The 21,616-nt window shown below is 41.6% G+C and overlaps 1 protein-coding gene across 3 annotated transcripts in view; it reads right to left on the reverse strand.

The window, feature by feature from the left end:
- The window catches only part of CGREF1 (cell growth regulator with EF-hand domain 1), a 53,424-nt gene extending 32,538 nt beyond the window's left edge, over nucleotides 1-20,886 (reverse strand). For 2 of the 3 annotated variants that reach the window (XM_068279791.1, XM_068279789.1), the window contains exon 1: nucleotides 20,820-20,886. The gene's annotated coding sequence lies outside the window, so the exon portion shown is untranslated. Of the gene's footprint in view, nucleotides 1-3,073; nucleotides 3,210-20,819 lie in introns of those variants that run through there. The other variant, XM_068279790.1, reaches the window with a different exon arrangement.
- Between the last annotated feature and the right edge of the window lie 730 nt (nucleotides 20,887-21,616).

The following is a 21,616-nucleotide window of genomic DNA, read 5'->3' on the forward strand; positions in this document are numbered from 1 at the left end:
TTGCGAAGATGTGGAGTCCGTTTGGGTAAATATTCATGGTGGAAATAAAAGTTGCCAATTGCTTATTGGGGTATGCTACAGGCCACCTCTTATTAATGAAGCTGCAGAACTGCGATTACTACAGCAGATTGAAAAAGCTGCAAGTAAAAACGAGGTCATAATTATGGGCGACTTCAACTTTCCAGACATTGACTGGGGTATTGAGGCTACCCATTCTGGTAAAAGCAGCAGATTTCTGGCAGCACTACAGGACAATTACTTGACTCAAATGGTAACTGAACCAACTAGGGAGAATGCGTTACTGGATCTGATCATTTCTAATAGACCAGATAATGTATCAAATGTGCAGGTTCAAGAACATTTGGGAAATAGTGATCACAACATGATAACATTTGATCTGGTGACTGATAGGCCACGGGGCAGCGGGACCACTAAAACTATGTATTTTAGAAAAGCAAAGTTCAATCAAATTAGGCAGGCACTAAGTTTGGTGAACTGGGATAATGTACTACAAGGGGACGACACTGAAGGGAAATGGCAAGCTTTTAAACGTATTCTCAATCAATATTGTAGTATGTATATCCCATATGGAAACAAAATGTCTAGGAATAAAAAAAGGCCTCTATGGATGAATAGAAAGGTTAGGGATAAAATGAAGAGGAAAAAGAATGCCTATAAGGTCCTAAAACAGGAGGGGACTGAGGCTGCACTCAGCAATTATAAGGAGTGCAATAAAAATTGTAAAAAAGAAATTAGGCTGGCAAAGATCGAAGCTGAAAAACAAATCGCTAGGGATATCAAATCTAACCCAAAAAAGTTTTACAAGTACATCAACTCTAAAAAAAGAAAGGTTGACTGTATAGAACTCCTAAAGGATGAGGGTGGGAACTCAATGGTGGATGACCAAGGTAAGGCAGAGTTATTAAATGCTTTCTTTGCTTCTGTCTTCACAAAGGAAACAGCACTGTTGCAAATTACAGAGGCGGAAGAGTCTCAATCTTCTAACTGTAATATTAAATACTTAACGCAGGAAGAAGTGAAGGCAAGACTAAATAAATTAAAAATAGACAAGGCACCTGGCCCGGATGGCATGCATCCTCGGGTCCTAAGGGAATTAAGTTCAGTTATAGATAAACCCCTTTATCTTATCTTTTGTGACTCTCTTGCAGCTGGCAGAGTCCCAGTGGATTGGCGTACAGCCCACGTTTTCCCATTATCTAAGAAGGGCAAAAAATCTGATCCAGGAAATTATAGACCTGTAAGTTTAACATCAGTTGTATGCAAACTATTTGAGGGGTTACTAAGAGATACTATACATGACTTCATAGTAGAAAATAATCTTATTTCTCAGCATCAACATGGGTTTACTAAAGACAGGTTCTGTTTGACTAACATGCTCAGCTTTTATGAGGTAGTGAATGCTAATATGGATATTGGGAATGCTGTAGATGTGATATACTTGGACTTTGCAAAGGCCTTCGACACTGTTCCCCACAAAAGTCTGGTGCAAAAGTTGAGGATGCAAGGACTGGGGAAGAGTCTGTGTTCATGGATAGGGAACTGGCTAATGGACAGAAAACAAAGAGTTGTGGTCAATGGATCGTACTCAAAATGGGAGACTGTTAGCAGTGGGGTCCCACAGGGGTCTGTACTGGGTCCAGTGCTCTTCAATTTATTTATTAATGACCTAGTAGATGCAGTAGTGAGCAATGTTGCTATTTTTGCAGATGATACAAAATTGTGCAGAATCATCAACTCTCAGGAAGATAGTGTCATATTGCAACAGGATCTGGATAGGATGGCTATATGGGCACATACATGGCAGATGAAATTCAATGTTGACAAATGTAAAGTCATGCATTTTGGTCGTACCAATGGTCTAGCACCATACAAAATAAATGGGATACAGTTGGGGACATCAAACTTGGAGAAGGACTTAGGAGTACTCATTGACAACAAGTTAAATAATCGTACTCAATGCCAAGCCGCTGCAGCTAAAGCTAACAACATTTTGGGATGCATTAAAAGGGAAATAAAAACTCGAGATGTGAGCATAATATTGCCCCTGTTTAACTCTCTAGTAAGGCCACATCTGGAATATGGAATTCAGTTCTGGGCACCACATTACAAAAAAGATATTGCAATTTTAAGAGCAGGTACAGAGACGAGCTACAAAATTGATACGTGGGATGGAAGGTCTCACTTATCAAGAAAGGTTAGATAAACTGGGTTTATTTAGTCTAGAGAAAAGACACCTTAGAGGGGATCTAATTAACATGTATAAATACATCAGAGGGCAATATAATAGCTTGGCGGATGAGCTTTTTGTCCCTAGGCCTTCTCAAAGGACTAGAGGACATGATCTGCGCATGGAGGAAAAACGTTTTAGCCACTTATTTAGGAAAGGGTTCTTTACAGTAAGAGTGATTAAGATGTGGAATGCATTGCCACAGGAAGTCGTTATGGCAAACTCTATACCTGCATTTAAAGGGGGCTTAGATGCTTTCCTTGCGTTGAAAGACATCCATGGCTACAATTACTAGGTAAGGCCTAATGATGTTGATCCAGGGATTTTATCTGATTGCCATCTGGAGTCGGGAAGGAATTTTTCCCTTTAGGGGCTAATTGGACCATGCCTTGTAAGGGTTTTGCCTTCCTCTGGATCAACAGGGATATGGGAGGGAGCAGGCTGGTGTTGTACTTTATACTGGTTGAACTCGATGGACGTATGTCTTTTTTCAACCAAAATAACTATGTAACTATGTAACTATGTAAAGCATCTATAGAAGTGTTTTTACAAGCACAGGACAAACAGAGAGGTATTACTAATATTGTACTTGAGGGAGGGCCCCTCGGGGCCCCTCTGGCCCAAGGGCCCCGATGCGGTCGCTACCTCTGCACCCCCTATTGCTACGCCACTGATTGTACAGATTGTATAGACGGCATAGACTGAACAGATTTTATAGATCGTATAGTTTGTATAGACTTCATAGATTAGGTAATACCGCCTGGTGTCAGCCAATCACAACATAATAATGGCAGATCAGCAGTGGCAATGACATTGTATACTCACCTTCAATATTCCGGTGACTTGTCTTCTGCAAGGGATTCTGGGAACTGCCTACAAATCATTTCCAATTCTATTGTGTTTTCTATGAATTTGGCTTCAGTAATTCCTCCCTCTGCTCTGATATATTTCTGTGTACACAATCTTGTGTGACTTTCCCAAAACTCCCGGACATGCCTGATCTCCACGTGGCCACAAGTGTCCACACCCAATGTCCATATCTCTCCATATACAGATATTAACCCTCTGCACGCCCAATGTCCATATCTCTCCACATACAAACAGACATTAACCCTCTGCACACCCAATGTCCATATCTCTCCACATACAAACAGACATTAACCCTCTGCACACCCAATGTCCATATCTCTCCACATACAGACAGACATTAACCCTCTGCACACCCAATGTCCATATCTCTCCACATACAGACAGACATTAACCCTCTGCACACCCAATGTCCATATCTCTCCACATACAGACAGACATTAACCCTCTGCACACCCAATGTCCATATCTCTCCACATACAGACAGACATTAACCCTCTGCACACCCAATGTCCATATCTCTCCACATACAGACAGACATTAACCCTCTGCACACCCAATGTCCATATCTCTCCACATACAAACAGACATTAACCCTCTGCACACCCAATGTCCATATCTCTCCACATACAAACAGACATTAACCCTCTGCACACCCAATGTCCATATCTCTCCACATACAAACAGATATTAACCCTCTGCACACCCAATGTCCATATCTCTCCACATACAGACATTAACCCTCTGCACACCCAATGTCCATATCTCTCCACATACAAACAGACATTAACCCTCTGCATGCTCAATGTCCATATCTCTCCACATACAGACAGACATTAACCCTCTGCACACCCAATGTCCATATCTCTCCACATACAGACAGACATTAACCCTCTGCACACCCAATGTCCATATCTCTCCACATACAGACAGACATTAACCCTCTGCATGCCCAATGTCCATATCTCTCCATATACAAACAGACATTAACCCTCTGCACACCCAATGTCCATATCTCTCCACATACAAACAGACATTAACCCTCTGCACACCCAATGTCCATATCTCTCCACATACAAACAGACATTAACCCTCTGCACACCCAATGTCCATATCTCTCCACATACAAACAGACATTAACCCTCTGCACACCCAATGTCCATATCTCTCCACATACAAACAGACATTAACCCTCTGCACGCCCAATGTCCATATCTCTCCACATACAAACAGACATTAACCCTCTGCACGCCCAATGTCCATATCTCTCCACATACAAACAGACATTAACCCTCTGCACACCCAATGTCCATATCTCTCCACATACAAACAGACATTAACCCTCTGCACACCCAATGTCCATATCTCTCCACATACAAACAGACATTAACCCTCTGCACACCCAATGTCCATATCTCTCCACATACAAACAGACATTAACCCTCTGCACACCCAATGTCCATATCTCTCCACATACAGACAGATATTAACCCTCTGCATGCCCAATGTCCATATCTCTCCACATACAGACAGATATTAACCCTCTGCACACCCAATGTCCATATCTCTCCACATACAGACAGATATTAACCCTCTGCACACCCAATGTCCATATCTCTCCACATACAAACAGACATTAACCCTCTGCACACCCAATGTCCATATCTCTCCACATACAGACAGATATTAACCCTCTGCATGCCCAATGTCCATATCTCTCCACATACAGACAGATATTAACCCTCTGCACACCCAATGTCCATATCTCTCCACATACAGACAGATATTAACCCTCTGCACACCCAATGTCCATATCTCTCCACATACAAACAGACATTAACCCTCTGCACACCCAATGTCCATATCTCTCCACATACAGACAGATATTAACCCTCTGCACACCCAATGTCCATATCTCTCCACATACAAACAGACATTAACCCTCTGCATGCCCAATGTCCATATCTCTCCACATACAGACAGACATTAACCCTCTGCACACCCAATGTCCATATCTCTCCACATACAAACAGACATTAACCCTCTGCACACCCAATGTCCATATCTCTCCACATACAAACAGACATTAACCCTCTGCACACCCAATGTCCATATCTCTCCACATACAAACAGACATTAACCCTCTGCACACCCAATGTCCATATCTCTCCACATACAAACAGACATTAACCCTCTGCATGCTCAATGTCCATATCTCTCCACATACAGACAGACATTAACCCTCTGCACACCCAATGTCCATATCTCTCCACATACAGACAGACATTAACTCTCTGCATACCCAATGTCCATATCTCTCCATATACAGACAGACATTATCCCTCGGCACTCATTATACTCACAGCAGCAATAAAAACAATTAGGTTGCAAAATTATACGGTTGTAGAAAGGGGACATTAGCTTCCACAATGGTTTGCATGCAATAGCATTATGTACTAGACCCTTCCACCAGCGATGAGGTCTCCCCGTATGTAAAGGGTCCCTACTCTACCTCTAGCAGTCAGCATGCAAGCAAACATTTTATGATCAAGGGCTTCCTGCTGAGGTCTGTGAGGTGCCACCATTCTAGGGAACACATACATGTACATGAATCAGTCGGAGATTGCCTGGGAGCAATAAACTGCACTACTAAAGTTGGGTACACACATCAGAGAAAAGTCTTTGGAAAATGAAAGATAAAAGACCAATTTGACCACCTTCTGTGCAGTATGAGAGCCATACCTACACAGTCTATTCTCAAGCTAAGTATACACATCAGATAGAAAATCTTTGTCCACGGAGGAATTTATCTGTCACATAGGTCTCTCAGGGAGGTGTGAAAGATGCTGCTCACATGCAAGAGATTGGTTCCTGCAAAATGCTTCCATAGTCTGTGATATCTGCAGATCTCATACACACCTTGTTTAACGGACAGTCATCTGCAGATCAGATCCACCTGGATAAATCTCAAAGATTGAGAGATACATTTCTTTGGTCTGTATATTTTAACGACTTTTTTTTTTACAGATTATCTGCGGTGTTATCTTTGATCTTTCATTTTTCAAAGACTTATCTCCAGGGCCGGGCCGAGGCATAGGCTGGAGAGGCTCCAGCCTCAGGGCGCAGTGTAGGAGGGGGCGCAGAATTCATTCAGCTGTCATTCCTAATTGTGTTTGAAGCAGAAAGAAATAAGAAAAGGGGATACATGGCAGTGATTGCAAGCCAGATAACTAGATATTAAGGTGTTGGGGAGGTTGTGGGCCCTGGGGCACCTCTTAGTCTAATAGCAATCAGTGTTTGATGGCTCGGTTGGCAGGGATGGAGGGGCGCACTTTGGTGTCTTAGCCTTGGGTGCTGGAGGACCTTGTCCCAGCTCTGCTTATCTCATGTGTACCCAACTTTACAACTTTACTATTCAGAATCTGCCGGCCACTCATACTGCATGGAGGTGGGAAAATTGGCAAGTCATCTGCAGATACAAATTGCTTATGTGTATGGACCTTACCACCATGGCTGGAGTGGTGTGGCTGCAGTCTGTAGCGCGCCTGTGCAGCCCATTGATTTGATGGTGTGAGAAGAGCAGATTGTTACTCCCGGGAGATCATAGACTGATTGTTGTGCATACGTGTTCCCTAGAATGGTGGCACCTCACAGACCTCAGCAGGAAGCCCTTGATCATGAAATGTTTGCTTGCATGCTGACTGCTAGAGGTAGAGTAAGGACCCATTATATATGGGGAGACCTCATCGCTGGTGAAAGGGTTTAGTAGAGAATGTTATTGCATGCAGTCTATTCTGGGAGATAATATCCCCTTTCTGCAACCACATAATCATGCAACCGAGTTGTGTTTAATGCTGCTGGTATTCCAGCCCACAGAGGGTTAATGATCTGTGTATAGCGTGTAATAGGATTATATTATAGCCTGTGCCAGTAGATGTATTGCTATGGGGGGTATAATGCTCTATGTATAGGTTGTAATAGGATTATATTATAGCCGGTGCCAGTGGATGTATTGCTATGGGGGTATAATGATGTATGTATAGCGTCGAAAAATAGGGGGTGCGAAAAATGTGGTGTCTGTGGCGCGCGTGAAAAAATGGGTGTGGCCATGACATTCTATGGGCGGAGCTAACCAAATGATGCAACAGCGAGGCATAAGAAAGCAGTGTTTGCGCCGTGATGTGGTCAAACGAGGATTCGCATCATGGGTGTGCAGAAACTGTGTGATGCTATTTAATAGTATACCGTAACCCCAAAGCAGCAAACACAGCCAACTATGACCATTAAATAATAAATGCAGCAACAGTTACCCCAGACACCACAAAATAAACGCATTACGGGCAACATTTCAGCACAAAATAAACGCATTGAGGTCAACATTTCAGCACAAAATAAACGCATTACGGGCAACATTTCAGCACAAAATAAACGCATTGAGGGCAACATTTCAGCACAAAATAAACGTATTGCGGACAACATGTCAGCACAAAATAAACGCAATGGGGGCAAACATGTCAGTACAAAATAAACGCAATGGGGGCAAACATGTCAGTACAAAATAAACGCAATGGGGGCAAACATGTCGGCACAAAATAAACGCAATGGGGGCAAACATGTCAGCACAAAATAAACACATTGCAGGCAACATTTCAGCACAAAATAAACGCAATGGGGGCAAACATGTCAGTAGAAAATAAACGCAATGCGGGCAAACATGTCAGAACAAAATAAACGCTCTGCGGGCAAACATGTCAGTACAAAATAAACACACTGCGGGCAAACAATGTCAGCACAAACTAAACGCACTGCGGGCAAACATGTCAGCACAAATTAAACGCACTGCGGGCAAACATGTCAGCACAAATTAAACGCACTGCGGGCAAACATGTCAGCACAAACTAAACGCACTGCGGGCAAACATGTCAGCACAAATTAAACGCACTGCGGGCAAACATGTCAGCACAAACTAAACGCACTGCGGGCAAACATGTCAGCACAAACTAAACGCACTGCGGGCAAACATGTCAGCACAAACTAAACGCACTGCGGGCAAACATGTCAGCACAAACTAAACGCACTGCAGGCAAACATGTCAGCACAAACTAAACGCACTGCGGGCAAACATGTCAGCACAAACTAAACGCACTGCGGGCAAACATGTCAGCACAAATTAAACGCACTGCGGGCAAACATGTCAGCACAAATTAAACGCACTGCGGGCAAACATGTCAGCACAAATTAAACGCACTGCGGGCAAACATGTCAGCACAAATTAAACGCACTGCGGGCAAACATGTCAGCACAAACTAAACGCACTGCGGGCAAACATGTCAGTACAAACTAAACGCACTGCGGGCAAACATGTCAGCACAAATTAAACGCACTGCGGGCAAACATGTCAGCACAAATTAAACGCACTGCGGGCAAACATGTCAGCACAAATTAAACGCACTGCGGGCAAACATGTCAGCACAAACTAAACGCACTGCGGGCAAACATGTCAGCACAAATTAAACGCACTGCGGGCAAACATGTCAGTACAAACTAAACGCACTGCGGGCAAACATGTCAGCACAAACTAAACGCACTGCGGGCAAACATGTCAGCACAAATTAAACGCACTGCGGGCAAACATGTCAGTACAAACTAAACGCACTGCGGGCAAACATGTCACCTGGGGAAAAAAAAGCATTTAGTTACTCACCTGGCAGAAGACGTCCCCTCACGCAGCCGGCCTCTGGTGTGTGCAGCTCCCCCTGGACGATCTTCCTCCTTCAATCTCCCGCTCTCACAAGCAGAGCAGGGCTACGGCAAGATGGCGTCCGGAGGCGGAGCCCTGTACTGGAGACAGTACAGGGCTCCGCCTCCGGACGCCATCTTCCCGTAGCCCTGCTCTGCCTGTGCCGCCCGGAAGGCGGAACACAATGCAGGCTGCTGGAGCGGGGCTGCGGGGAATGAACTAGCGCAGCGTCTATGAGACGCTGCGGCTAGTTCATGTACGGTGGCCAGAGTCCCGAGGCCGGGACGTCCCGCTGCTAAAAGCGGGACGTTTCCCGGGACCTCATGTAGCCTGGGACAGCGCCCCCCGGAGGCGGGACGCGTCCCGGGTAAAGCGGGACGTATGGTCACCGTATATTATAGCCAGTGCCAGTATATGTATATATAGCGTGTAATAGGATTATATTATAGCCTGTGCCAGTAGATGTATTGCTATGGGGGTATAATGATCTATGTATAGGGTGTAATTGGATTATATTATAGCCGGGGCCAGTAAATGTATTGCTATGGGGGTATAATGATGTATGTATAGCGTGTAATAGGATTATATTATAGCCGGTGCCAGTAGATGTATTGCTATGGGGGTATAATGATCTATGTATAGGGTGTAATAGGATTATATTATAGCCGGTGCCAGTAGATGTATTGCTATGGGGGGTATAATGATGTATGTATAGCGTGTAATTGGATTATATTATAGCCGGGGCCAGTAGATGTATTGCTATGGGGGGTATAATGATCTATGTATAGGGTGTAATAGGATTATATTATAGCCGGGGCCAGTAGATGTATTGCTATGGGGGGTATAATGATGTATGTACAGCGTGTAATAGGATTATATTATAGCCGGTGCCAGTAGATGTATTGCTATGGGGGTATAATGATCTATGTATAGGGTGTAATAGGATTATATTATAGCCGGGGCCAGTGGATGTATTGCTATGGGTGTATAATGATCTATGTATAGCGTGTAATAGGATTATATTATAGCCGGTGCCAGTGGATGTATTGCTATGGGGGTATAATGATCTATGTATAGGGTGTAATAGGATTATATTATAGCTGGTGCCAGTGGATGTATTGCTATGGGGGTATAATGATCTATGTATAGCGTGTAATAGGATTATATTATAGCCTGTGCCAGTAGATGTATTGCTATGGGGGTATAATGATGTATGTATAGCATGTAATAGGATTTTATTATAGCCGGTGCCAGTGGATGTATTGCTATGGGGGGTATAATGTTCTATGTATAGCGTGTAATAGGATTATATTATAGCCGGTGCCAGTGGATGTATTGCTATGCGGGTATAATGATGTATGTATAGCGTGTAACAGGATTATATTATAGCCGGTGCCAGTAGATGTATTGCTATAGGGGTATAATGATCTATGTATAGGGTGTAATAATATTATATTATAGCCGGTGCCAGTGGATGTATTGCTATGGGGGTATAATGCTCTATGTATAGGGTGTAATAGGATTATATTATAGCCGGTGCCAGTGGATGTATTGCTATGCGGGTATAATGATGTATGTATAGCGTGTAATAGGATTATATTATAGCCGGTGCCAGTGGATGTATTGCTATGGGGGTATAATGATCTATGTATAGGGTGTAATAGGATTATATTATAGCTGGTGCCAGTAGATGTATTGCTATGGAGGGTATAATGACCTATGTATAGCGTGTAATAGGATTATATTATAGCCGGTGCCAGTGGATGTATTGCTATGGGGGGTATAATGATGTATGTATAGCGTGTAATAGGATTATATTATAGCCGGTGCCAGTGGATGTATTGCTATGGGGGTATAATGCTCTATGTATAGGGTGTAATAGGATTATATTATAGCCGGTGCCAGTAGATGTATTGCTATGGGGGTATAATGATCTATGTATAGCGTGTAATAGGATTATATTATAGCCGGTGCCAGTAGATGTATTGCTATAGGGGTATAATGATCTATGTATAGGGTGTAATAGGATTATATTATAGCTGGTGCCAGTAGATGTATTGCTATGGGGGGTATAAGGATGTATGTATAGCGTGTAATAGGATTATATTATAGCCGGTGCCAGTGGATGTATTGCTATGGGGGGTATAATGATGTATGTATAGCGTGTAATAGGATTATATTATAGCCGGTGCCAGTGGATGTATTGCTATGGGGGGTATAATGATGTATGTATAGCGTGTAATAGGATTATATTATAGCCGGTGCCAGTAGATGTATTGCTATGGGGGGTATAATGATGTATGTATAGCGTGTAATAGGATTATATTATAGCCGGTGCCAGTGGATGTATTGCTATGGGGGGTATAATGATGTATGTATAGGGTGTAATAGGATTATATTATAGCCGGTGCCAGTAGATGTATTGCTATGGGGGGTATAATGATGTATGTATAGCGTGTAATAGGATTATGTTATAGCCGGGGCCAGTGGATGTATTGCTATAGGGGTATAATGATGTATGTATAGCGTGTAATAGGATTATATTATAGCCGGTGCCAGTGGATGTATTGCTATGGGGGGTATAATGATGTATGTATAGGGTGTAATAGGATTATATTATAGCCGGTGCCAGTAGATGTATTGCTATGGGGGGTATAATGATGTATGTATAGCGTATAATAGGATTATATTATAGCCGGTGCCAGTGGATGTATTGCTATGGGGGGTATAATGATGTATGTATAGCGTGTAATAGGATTATATTATAGCCTGTGCCAGTAGATGTATTGCTATAGGGGTATAATGATCTATGTATAGGGTGTAATAGGATTATATTATAGCCGGTGCCAGTGGATGTATTGCTATGGGGGTATAATGATGTATGTATAGGGTGTAATAGGATTATATTATAGCCGGTGCCAGTGGATGTATTGCTATGGGGGTATAATGCTCTATGTATAGGGTGTAATAGGATTATATTATAGCCGGTGCCAGTAGATGTATTGCTATGGGGGGTATAATGATGTATGTATAGGGTGTAATAGGATTATATTATAGCCTGTGCCAGTAGATGTATTGCTATAGGGGTATAATGATCTATGTATAGGGTGTAATAGGATTATATTATAGCCGGTGCCAGTGGATGTATTGCTATGGGGGTATAATGATGTATGTATAGGGTGTAATAGGATTATATTATAGCCGGTGCCAGTGGATGTATTGCTATGGGGGTATAATGCTCTATGTATAGGGTGTAATAGGATTATATTATAGCCGGTGCCAGTAGATGTATTGCTATGGGGGGTATAATGATCTATGTATAGCGTGTAATAGGATTATATTATAGCCGGTGCCAGTAGATGTATTGCTATGGGGGTATAATGATGTATGTATAGCGTGTAATAAGATTATATTATAGCCGGTGCCAGTAGATGTATTGCTATGGGGGGTATAATGATGTATGTATAGCGTGTAACAGGATTATATTATAGCCGGGGCCAGTGGATGTATTGCTATGGGGGGTATAATGATGTATGTATAGCGTGTAATAGGATTATATTATAGCCGGTGCCAGTAGATGTATTGCTATGGGGGGTATAATGATGTATGTATAGGGTGTAATAGGATTATATTATAGCCGGGGCCAGTGGATGTATTGCTATGGGGGGTATAATGATCTATGTATAGGGTGTAATAGGATTATATTATAGCCGGTGCCAGTAGATGTATTGCTATGGGGGGTATAATGATGTATGTATAGGGTGTAATAGGATTATATTATAGCAGGTGCCAGTAGATGTATTGCTATGGGGGTATAATGCTCTATGTATAGGGTGTAATAGGATTATATTATAGCCGGTGCCAGTAGATGTATTGCTATGGGGGTATAATAAAGTATGTATAGCGTGTAATAGGATTATATTATAGCCGGTGCCAGTAGATGTATTGCTATGGGGGGTATAATGATGTATGTATAGCGTGTAATAGGATTATATTATAGCCGGTGCCAGTAGATGTATTGCTATGGGGGTATAATGATGTATGTATAGCGTGTAATAGGATTATATTATAGCCGGTGCCAGTGGATGTATTGCTATGGGGGTATAATGCTCTATGTATAGGGTGTAATAGGATTATATTATAGCCGGTGCCAGTAGATGTATTGCTATGGGGGTATAATGATGTATGTATATAGCGTGTAATAGGATTATATTATAGCCGGTGCCAGTAGATGTATTGCTATGGGGGTATAATGATGTATGTATAGCGTGTAATAGGATTATATTATAGCCGGTGCCAGTAGATGTATTGCTATGGGGGGTATAATGATGTATGTATAGCGTGTAATAAGATTATATTATAGCCGGTGCCAGTAGATAAATTGCTATGGGGGTATAATGATCTATGTATAGCGTGTAATAGAATTATATTATAGCCGGTGCCAGTGGATGTATTGCTATGGGGAGTATAATGATGTATGTATAGGGTGTAATAGGATTATATTATAGCCGGTGCCAGTAGATGTATTGCTATGGGGGTATAATGATGTATGTATAGCGTGTAATAGGATTATATTATAGCCGGTGCCAGTAGATGTATTGCTATGGGGGTATAATGATGTATGTATAGCGTGTAATAGGATTATATTATAGCCGGTGCCAGTAGATGTATTGCTATGGGGGTATAATGATGTATGTATAGCGTGTAATAGGATTATATTATAGCCGGGGCCAGTAGATGTATTGCTATGGGGGTATAATGATGTATGTATAGCGTGTAATAGGATTATATTATAGCCGGTGCCAGTGGATGTATTGCTATGGGGGTATAATGATCTATGTATAGCGTGTAATAGGATTATATTATAGCCGGTGCCAGTAGATGTATTGCTATGGGGGTATAATGCTCTATGTATAGCGTGTAATAGGATTATATTATAGCCGGTGCCAGTGGATGTATTGCTATGGGGGGTATAATGATGTATATATAGGGTGTAATAGGACTATATTATAGCCGGTGCCAGTGGATGTATTGCTATGGGGGGTATAATGATCTATGTATAGGGTGTAATAGGATTATATTATAGCCGGTGCCAGTGGATGTATTGCTATGGGGGGTATAATGATCTATGTATAGCGTGTAATAGGATTATATTATAGCCGGTGCCAGTAGATGTATTGCTATGGGGGTATAATGATGTATGTATAGGGTGTAATAGGATTATATTATAGCCGGTGCCAGTAGATGTATTGCTATGGGGGTATAATGATCTATGTATAGCGTGTAATAGGATTATATTATAGCCGGTGCCAGTAGATGTATTGCTATGGGGGTATAATGCTCTATGTATAGGGTGTAATAAGATTATATTATAGCCGGTGCCAGTAGATGTATTGCTATGGGAGTATAATGATGTATATATAGGGTGTAATAGGATTATATTATAGCCGGTGCCAGTGGATGTATTGCTATGGGGGTATAATGATCTATGTATAGGGTGTAATAGGATTATATTATAGCCGGTGCCAGTAGATGTATTGCTATGGGGGTATAATGATGTATGTATAGCGTGTAATAGGATTATATTATAGCCGGTGCCAGTAGATGTATTGCTATGGGGGTATAATGATCTATGCATAGCGTGTAATAGGATTATATTATAGCCGGTGCCAGTGGATGTATTGCTATGTGGGTATAATGATGTATGTATAGCGTGTAATAGGATTATATTATAGCCGGTGCCAGTAGATGTATTGCTATGGGGGTATAATGATGTATGTATAGCGTGTAATAGGATTATATTATAGCCGGTGCCAGTGGATGTATTGCTATGGGGGTATAATGATCTATGTATAGCGTGTAATAGGATTATATTATAGCCGGTGCCAGTAGATGTATTGCTATGGGGGTATAATGATGTATGTATAGAGTGTAATAGGATTATATTATAGCCGGTGCCAGTGGATGTATTGCTATGGGGGTAAAATGATGTATGTATAGGGTGTAATAGGAATATATTATAGCCGGTGCCAGTGGATGTATTGCTATGGGGGTATAATGATGTATGTATAGGGTGTAATAGGACTATATTATAGCCGGTGCCAGTGGATGTATTGCTATGGGGGGTATAATGATCTATGTATAGGGTGTAATAGGATTATATTATAGCCGGTGCCAGTGGATGTATTGCTATGGGGGGTATAATGATCTATGTATAGCGTGTAATAGGATTATATTATAGCCGGTGCCAGTAGATGTATTGCTATGGGGGTATAATGATGTATGTATAGGGTGTAATAGGATTATATTATAGCCGGTGCCAGTAGATGTATTGCTATGGGGGTATAATGATCTATGTATAGCGTGTAATAGGATTATATTATAGCCGGTGCCAGTAGATGTATTGCTATGGGGGTATAATGCTCTATGTATAGGGTGTAATAAGATTATATTATAGCCGGTGCCAGTAGATGTATTGCTATGGGAGTATAATGATGTATATATAGGGTGTAATAGGATTATATTATAGCCGGTGCCAGTGGATGTATTGCTATGGGGGTATAATGATCTATGTATAGGGTGTAATAGGATTATATTATAGCCGGTGCCAGTAGATGTATTGCTATGGGGGTATAATGATGTATGTATAGCGTGTAATAGGATTATATTATAGCCGGTGCCAGTAGATGTATTGCTATGGGGGTATAATGATCTATGCATAGCGTGTAATAGGATTATATTATAGCCGGTGCCAGTGGATGTATTGCTATGGGGGTATAATGATGTATGTATAGCGTGTAATAGGATTATATTATAGCCGGTGCCAGTAGATGTATTGCTATGGGGGTATAATGATGTATGTATAGCGTGTAATAGGATTATATTATAGCCGGTGCCAGTGGATGTATTGCTATGGGGGTATAATGATCTATGTATAGCGTGTAATAGGATTATATTATAGCCGGTGCCAGTAGATGTATTGCTATGGGGGTATAATGATGTATGTATAGAGTGTAATAGGATTATATTATAGCCGGTGCCAGTGGATGTATTGCTATGGGGGTAAAATGATGTATGTATAGGGTGTAATAGGAATATATTATAGCCGGTGCCAGTGGATGTATTGCTATGGGGGTATAATGATGTATGTATAGGGTGTAATAGGATTATATTATAGCCGGTGCCAGTAGATGTATTGCTATGGGGGTATAATGATCTATGTATAGCGTGTAATAGGATTATATTATAGCCGGTGCCAGTAGATGTATTGCTATGGGGGTATAATGCTCTATGTATAGGGTGTAATAAGATTATATTATAGCCGGTGCCAGTAGATGTATTGCTATGGGAGTATAATGATGTATATATAGGGTGTAATAGGATTATATTATAGCCGGTGCCAGTGGATGTATTGCTATGGGGGTATGATGATGTATGTATAGGGTGTAATAGGATTATATTATAGCCGGTGCCAGTAGATGTATTGCTATGGGGGTATAATGATGTATGTATAGCGTGTAATAGGATTATATTATAGCCGGTGCCAGTAGATGTATTGCTATGGGGGGTATAATGATGTATGTATATAGCGTGTAATAGGATTATATTATAGCCGGTGCCAGTGGATGTATTGCTATGGGGGTATAATGATGTATGTATAGCGTGTAATAGGATTATATTATAGCCGGTGCCAGTGGATGTATTGCTATGGGGGTATAATGATCTATGCATAGCGTGTAATAGGATTATATTATAGCCGGTGCCAGTGGATGTATTGCTATGGGGGTATAATGATGTATGTATAGCGTGTAATAGGATTATATTATAGCCGGTGCCAGTAGATGTATTGCTATGGGGGTATAATGATGTATGTATAGCGTGTAATAGGATTATATTATAGCCGGTGCCAGTGGATGTATTGCTATGGGGGTATAATGATCTATGTATAGCGTGTAATAGGATTATATTATAGCCGGTGCCAGTAGATGTATTGCTATGGGGGTATAATGATCTATGTATAGGGTGTAATAGGATTATATTATAGCCGGTGCCAGTGGATGTATTGCTATGGGGGGTATAATGATGTATGTATAGCGTGTAATAGGATTATATTATAGTCGGTGCCAGTAGATGTATTGCTATGGGGGTATAATGATGTATGTATAGCGTGTAATAGGATTATATTATAGCCGGTGCCAGTAGATGTATTGCTATGGGGGTATAATGATGTATGTATAGCGTGTAATAGGATTATATTATAGCCGGTGCCAGTGGATGTATTGCTATGGGGGTATAATGATGTATGTATAGCGTGTAATAGGATTATATTATAGCCGGTGCCAGTGGATGTATTGCTATGGGGGGTATAATGATGTATGTATAGCGTGTAATAGGATTATATTATAGCCGGTGCCAGTAGATGTATTGCTATGGGGAGTATAATGATGTATGTATAGCGTGTAATAGGATTATATTATAGCCGGTGCCAGTAGATGTATTGCTATGGGGGGTATAATGATCTATGTATAGGGTGTAATAGGATTATATTATAGCCGGTGCCAGTAGATGTATTGCTATGGGGGGTATAATGATCTATGTATAGCGTGTAATAGGATTATATTGTAGCCGGTGCCAGTAGATGTATTGGTATGGGGGTATAATGATGTATGTATAGGGTGTAATAGGATTATATTATAGCCGGTGCCAGTAGATGTATTGCTATGGGGGGTATAATGATGTATGTATAGCGTGTAATAGGATTATATTATAGCCGGTGCCAGTGGATGTATTGCTATAGGGGTATAATGATGTATGTATAGGGTGTAATAGGATTATATTATAGCCGGTGCCAGTAGATGTATTGCTATGGGGGGTATAATGATGTATGTATAGGGTGTAATAGGATTATATTATAGCCGGTGCCAGTGGATGTATTGCTATGGGGGGTATAATGCTCTATGTATAGGGTGTAATAGGATTATATTATAGCCGGTGCCAGTGGATGTATTGCTATAGGGGTATAATGATGTATGTATAGCGTGTAATAGGATTATATTATAGCCGGTGCCAGTAGATGTATTGCTATGGGGGTATAATGCTCTATGTATAGAGTGTAATAGGATTATATTATAGCCGGTGCCAGTAGATGTATTGCTATGGGGGTATAATTATGTATGTATAGCGTGTAATAGGATTATATTATAGCCGGTGCCAGTGGATGTATTGCTATGGGGGTATAATGATGTATGTATAGGGTGTAATAGGATTATATTATAGCCGGTGCCAGTAGATGTATTGCTATGGGGGTATAATGATCTATGTATAGCGTGTAATAGGATTATATTATAGCCGGTGCCAGTAGATGTATTGCTATGGGGGTATAATGATGTATGTATAGAGTGTAATAGGATTATATTATAGCCGGTGCCAGTAGATGTATTGCTATGGGGGGTATAATGCTCTATGTATAGCGTGTAATAGGATTATATTATAGCCGGTGCCAGTAGATGTATTGCTATGGGGGGTATAATGATGTATGTATAGCGTGTAATAGGATTATATTATAGCCGGTGCCAGTAGATGTATTGCTATGGGGGTATAATGATGTATGTATAGAGTGTAATAGGATTATATTATAGCCGGTGCCAGTGGATGTATTGCTATGGGGGTATAATGATGTATGTATAGCGTGTAATAGGATTATAATATAGCCGGTGCCAGTAGATGTATTGCTATGGGGGTATAATGATCTATGTATAGCGTGTAATAGGATTATATTATAGCCGGTGCCAGTGGATGTATTGCTATGGGGGTATAATGATGTATGTATAGCGTGTAATAGGATTATATTATAGCCGGTGCCAGTGGATGTATTGCTATGGGGGTATAATGATCTATGTATAGCGTGTAATAGGATTATATTATAGCCGGTGCCAGTGGATGTATTGCTATGGGGGTATAATGATCTATGTATAGCGTGTATATGGATTATATTATAGCCGGTGCCAGCAGATGTATTGCTATGGGGGTATAATGATGTATGTATAGCGTGTAATAGGATTATATTATAGCCGGTGCCGGTAGATGTATTGCTATGGGGGGTATAATGCTCTATGTATAGGGTGTAATAGGATTATATTATAGCCGGTGCCAGTAGATGTATTGCTATGGGGGTATAATGATCTATGTATAGCGTGTAATAGGATTATATTATAGCCGGTGCCAGTAGATGTATTGCTATGGGGGTATAATGATGTATGTATACGGTGTAATAGGATTATATTATAGCCGGTGCCAGTAGATGTATTGCTATAGGGGTATAATGATCTATGTATAGGGTGTAATAGGATTATATTATAGCCGGTGCCAGTGGATGTATTGCTATGGGGGGTATAATGATGTATGTATAGCGTGTAATAGGATTATATTATAGCCGGTGCCAGTAGATGTATTGCTATGGGGAGTATAATGATGTATGTATAGCGTGTAATAGGATTATATTATAGCCGGTGCCAGTAGATGTATTGCTATGGGGGGTATAATGATGTATGTATAGCGTGTAATAGGATTATATTATAGCCGGTGCCAGTGGATGTATTGCTATGCGGGTATAATGATGTATGTATAGCGTGTAATAGGATTATATTATAGCCGGTGCCAGTAGATGTATTGCTATGGGGGGTATAATGATCTATGTATAGGGTGTAATAGGATTATATTATAGCCGGTGCCAGTAGATGTATTGCTATGGGGGTATAATGATGTATGTATAGCGTGTAATAGGATTATATTATAGCTGGTGCCAGTAGATGTATTGCTATGGGAGTATAATGATCTATGTATAGGGTGTAATAGGATTATATTATAGCCAGTGCCAGTGGATGTATTGCTATGGGGGTATAATGATCTATGTATAGCGTGTAATAGGATTATATTATAGCCGGTGCCAGTAGATGTATTGCTAGGGGGGTATAATGCTCTATGTATAGCGTGTAATAGGATTATATTATAGCCGGTGCCAGTAGATGTATTGCTATGGGGGGTATAATGATCTATGTATAGCGTGTAATAAGATTATATTATAGCCGGTGCCAGTAGATGTATTGCTATGGGGGGTATAATGATGTATGTATAGCGTGTAATAGGATTATATTATAGCCGGTGCCAGTAGATGTATTGCTATGGGGGTATAATGATGTATGTATAGCGTGTAATAGGATTATATTATAGCTGGTGCCAGTAGATGTATTGCTATTGGGGGGTATAATGATCTATGTATAGCGTGTAATAGGATTATATTATAGCCGGTGCCAGTGGATGTATTGCTATAGGGGTATAATGATGTATGTATAGGGTGTAATAGGATTATATTATAGCCGGTGCCAGTAGATGTATTGCTATGGGGGGTATAATGATGTATGTATAGGGTGTAATAGGATTATATTATAGCCGGTGCCAGTAGATGTATTGCTATGGGGGTATAATGATCTATGTATAGCGTGTAATAGGATTATATTATAGCCGGTGCCAGTGGATGTATTGCTATAGGGGTATAATGATCTATGTATAGGGTGTAATAGGATTATATTATAGCCTGTGCCAGTAGATGTATTGCTATAGGGGTATAATGATGTATGTATAGCGTGTAATAGGATTATATTATAGCCGGTGCCAGTAGATGTATTGCTATGGGGGTATAATGCTCTATGTATAGCGTGTAATAGGATTATATTATAGCCGGTGCCAGTGGATGTATTGCTATGGGGGGTATAATGATCTATGTATAGCGTGTAATAGGATTATATTATAGCCGGTGCCAGTGGATGTATTGCTATGGGAGTATAATGATGTATGTATAGCGTGTAATAGGATTATATTACAGCAGTCATTCAAGTAAATACACTCATTTTTCTAACAATAAACATATAATAATTGCTGCTCTGGATCTGCATTCGTGGCACCCACCTTATATCTGTACAGCGTCCCCATCAGCTTCATATAGCAAGATTCCCTCTGCAGTGTGTGCCGCCCAAACGCACCATCCCTCCCTGTAACCCCTGCACTGCCACACACTGGAGAGCCACCACACCATCCCTGCCTGTAACCCCTGCACTGCCACACACTGGAGAGTCACCACATCATCCCTGCCTGTAACCCCTGCACTGCCACACACTGGAGAGCCACCACATCATCCCTGCCTGTAACCCCTGCACTGCCACACACTGGAGAGCCACCACATCATCCCTGCCTGTAACCCCTGCACTGCCACACACTGGAGAGCCACCACACCATCCCTGCCTGTAACCCCTGCACTGCCACACACTGGAGAGTCACCACATCATCCCTGCCTGTAACCCCTGCACTGCCACACACTGGAGAGCCACCACACCACCCCTGCCTGTAACCCCTGCACTGCCACACACTGGAGAGCCACCACACCATCCCTGCCTGTAACCCCTGCACTGCCACACACTGGGGAGTCACCACACCATCCCTGCCTGTAACCCCTGCACTGCCACACACTGGAGAGTCACAACATCACCCTGCCTGTAACCCCTGCACTGCCACACACTGGAGAGCCACCACATCATCCCTGCCTGTAACCCCTGCACTGCCACACACTGGAGAGCCACCACATCACCCCTGCCTGTAACCTCTGCACTGCCACACACTGGAGAGCCACCACACCATCCCTGCCTGTAACCCCTGCACTGCCACACACTGGGGAGCCACCACACCATCCCTGCCTGTAACCCCTGCAC

Source organism: Hyperolius riggenbachi, chromosome 4 (assembly GCF_040937935.1).
Source record: "Hyperolius riggenbachi isolate aHypRig1 chromosome 4, aHypRig1.pri, whole genome shotgun sequence".
Lineage (NCBI taxonomy): Eukaryota > Metazoa > Chordata > Amphibia > Anura > Hyperoliidae > Hyperolius > Hyperolius riggenbachi.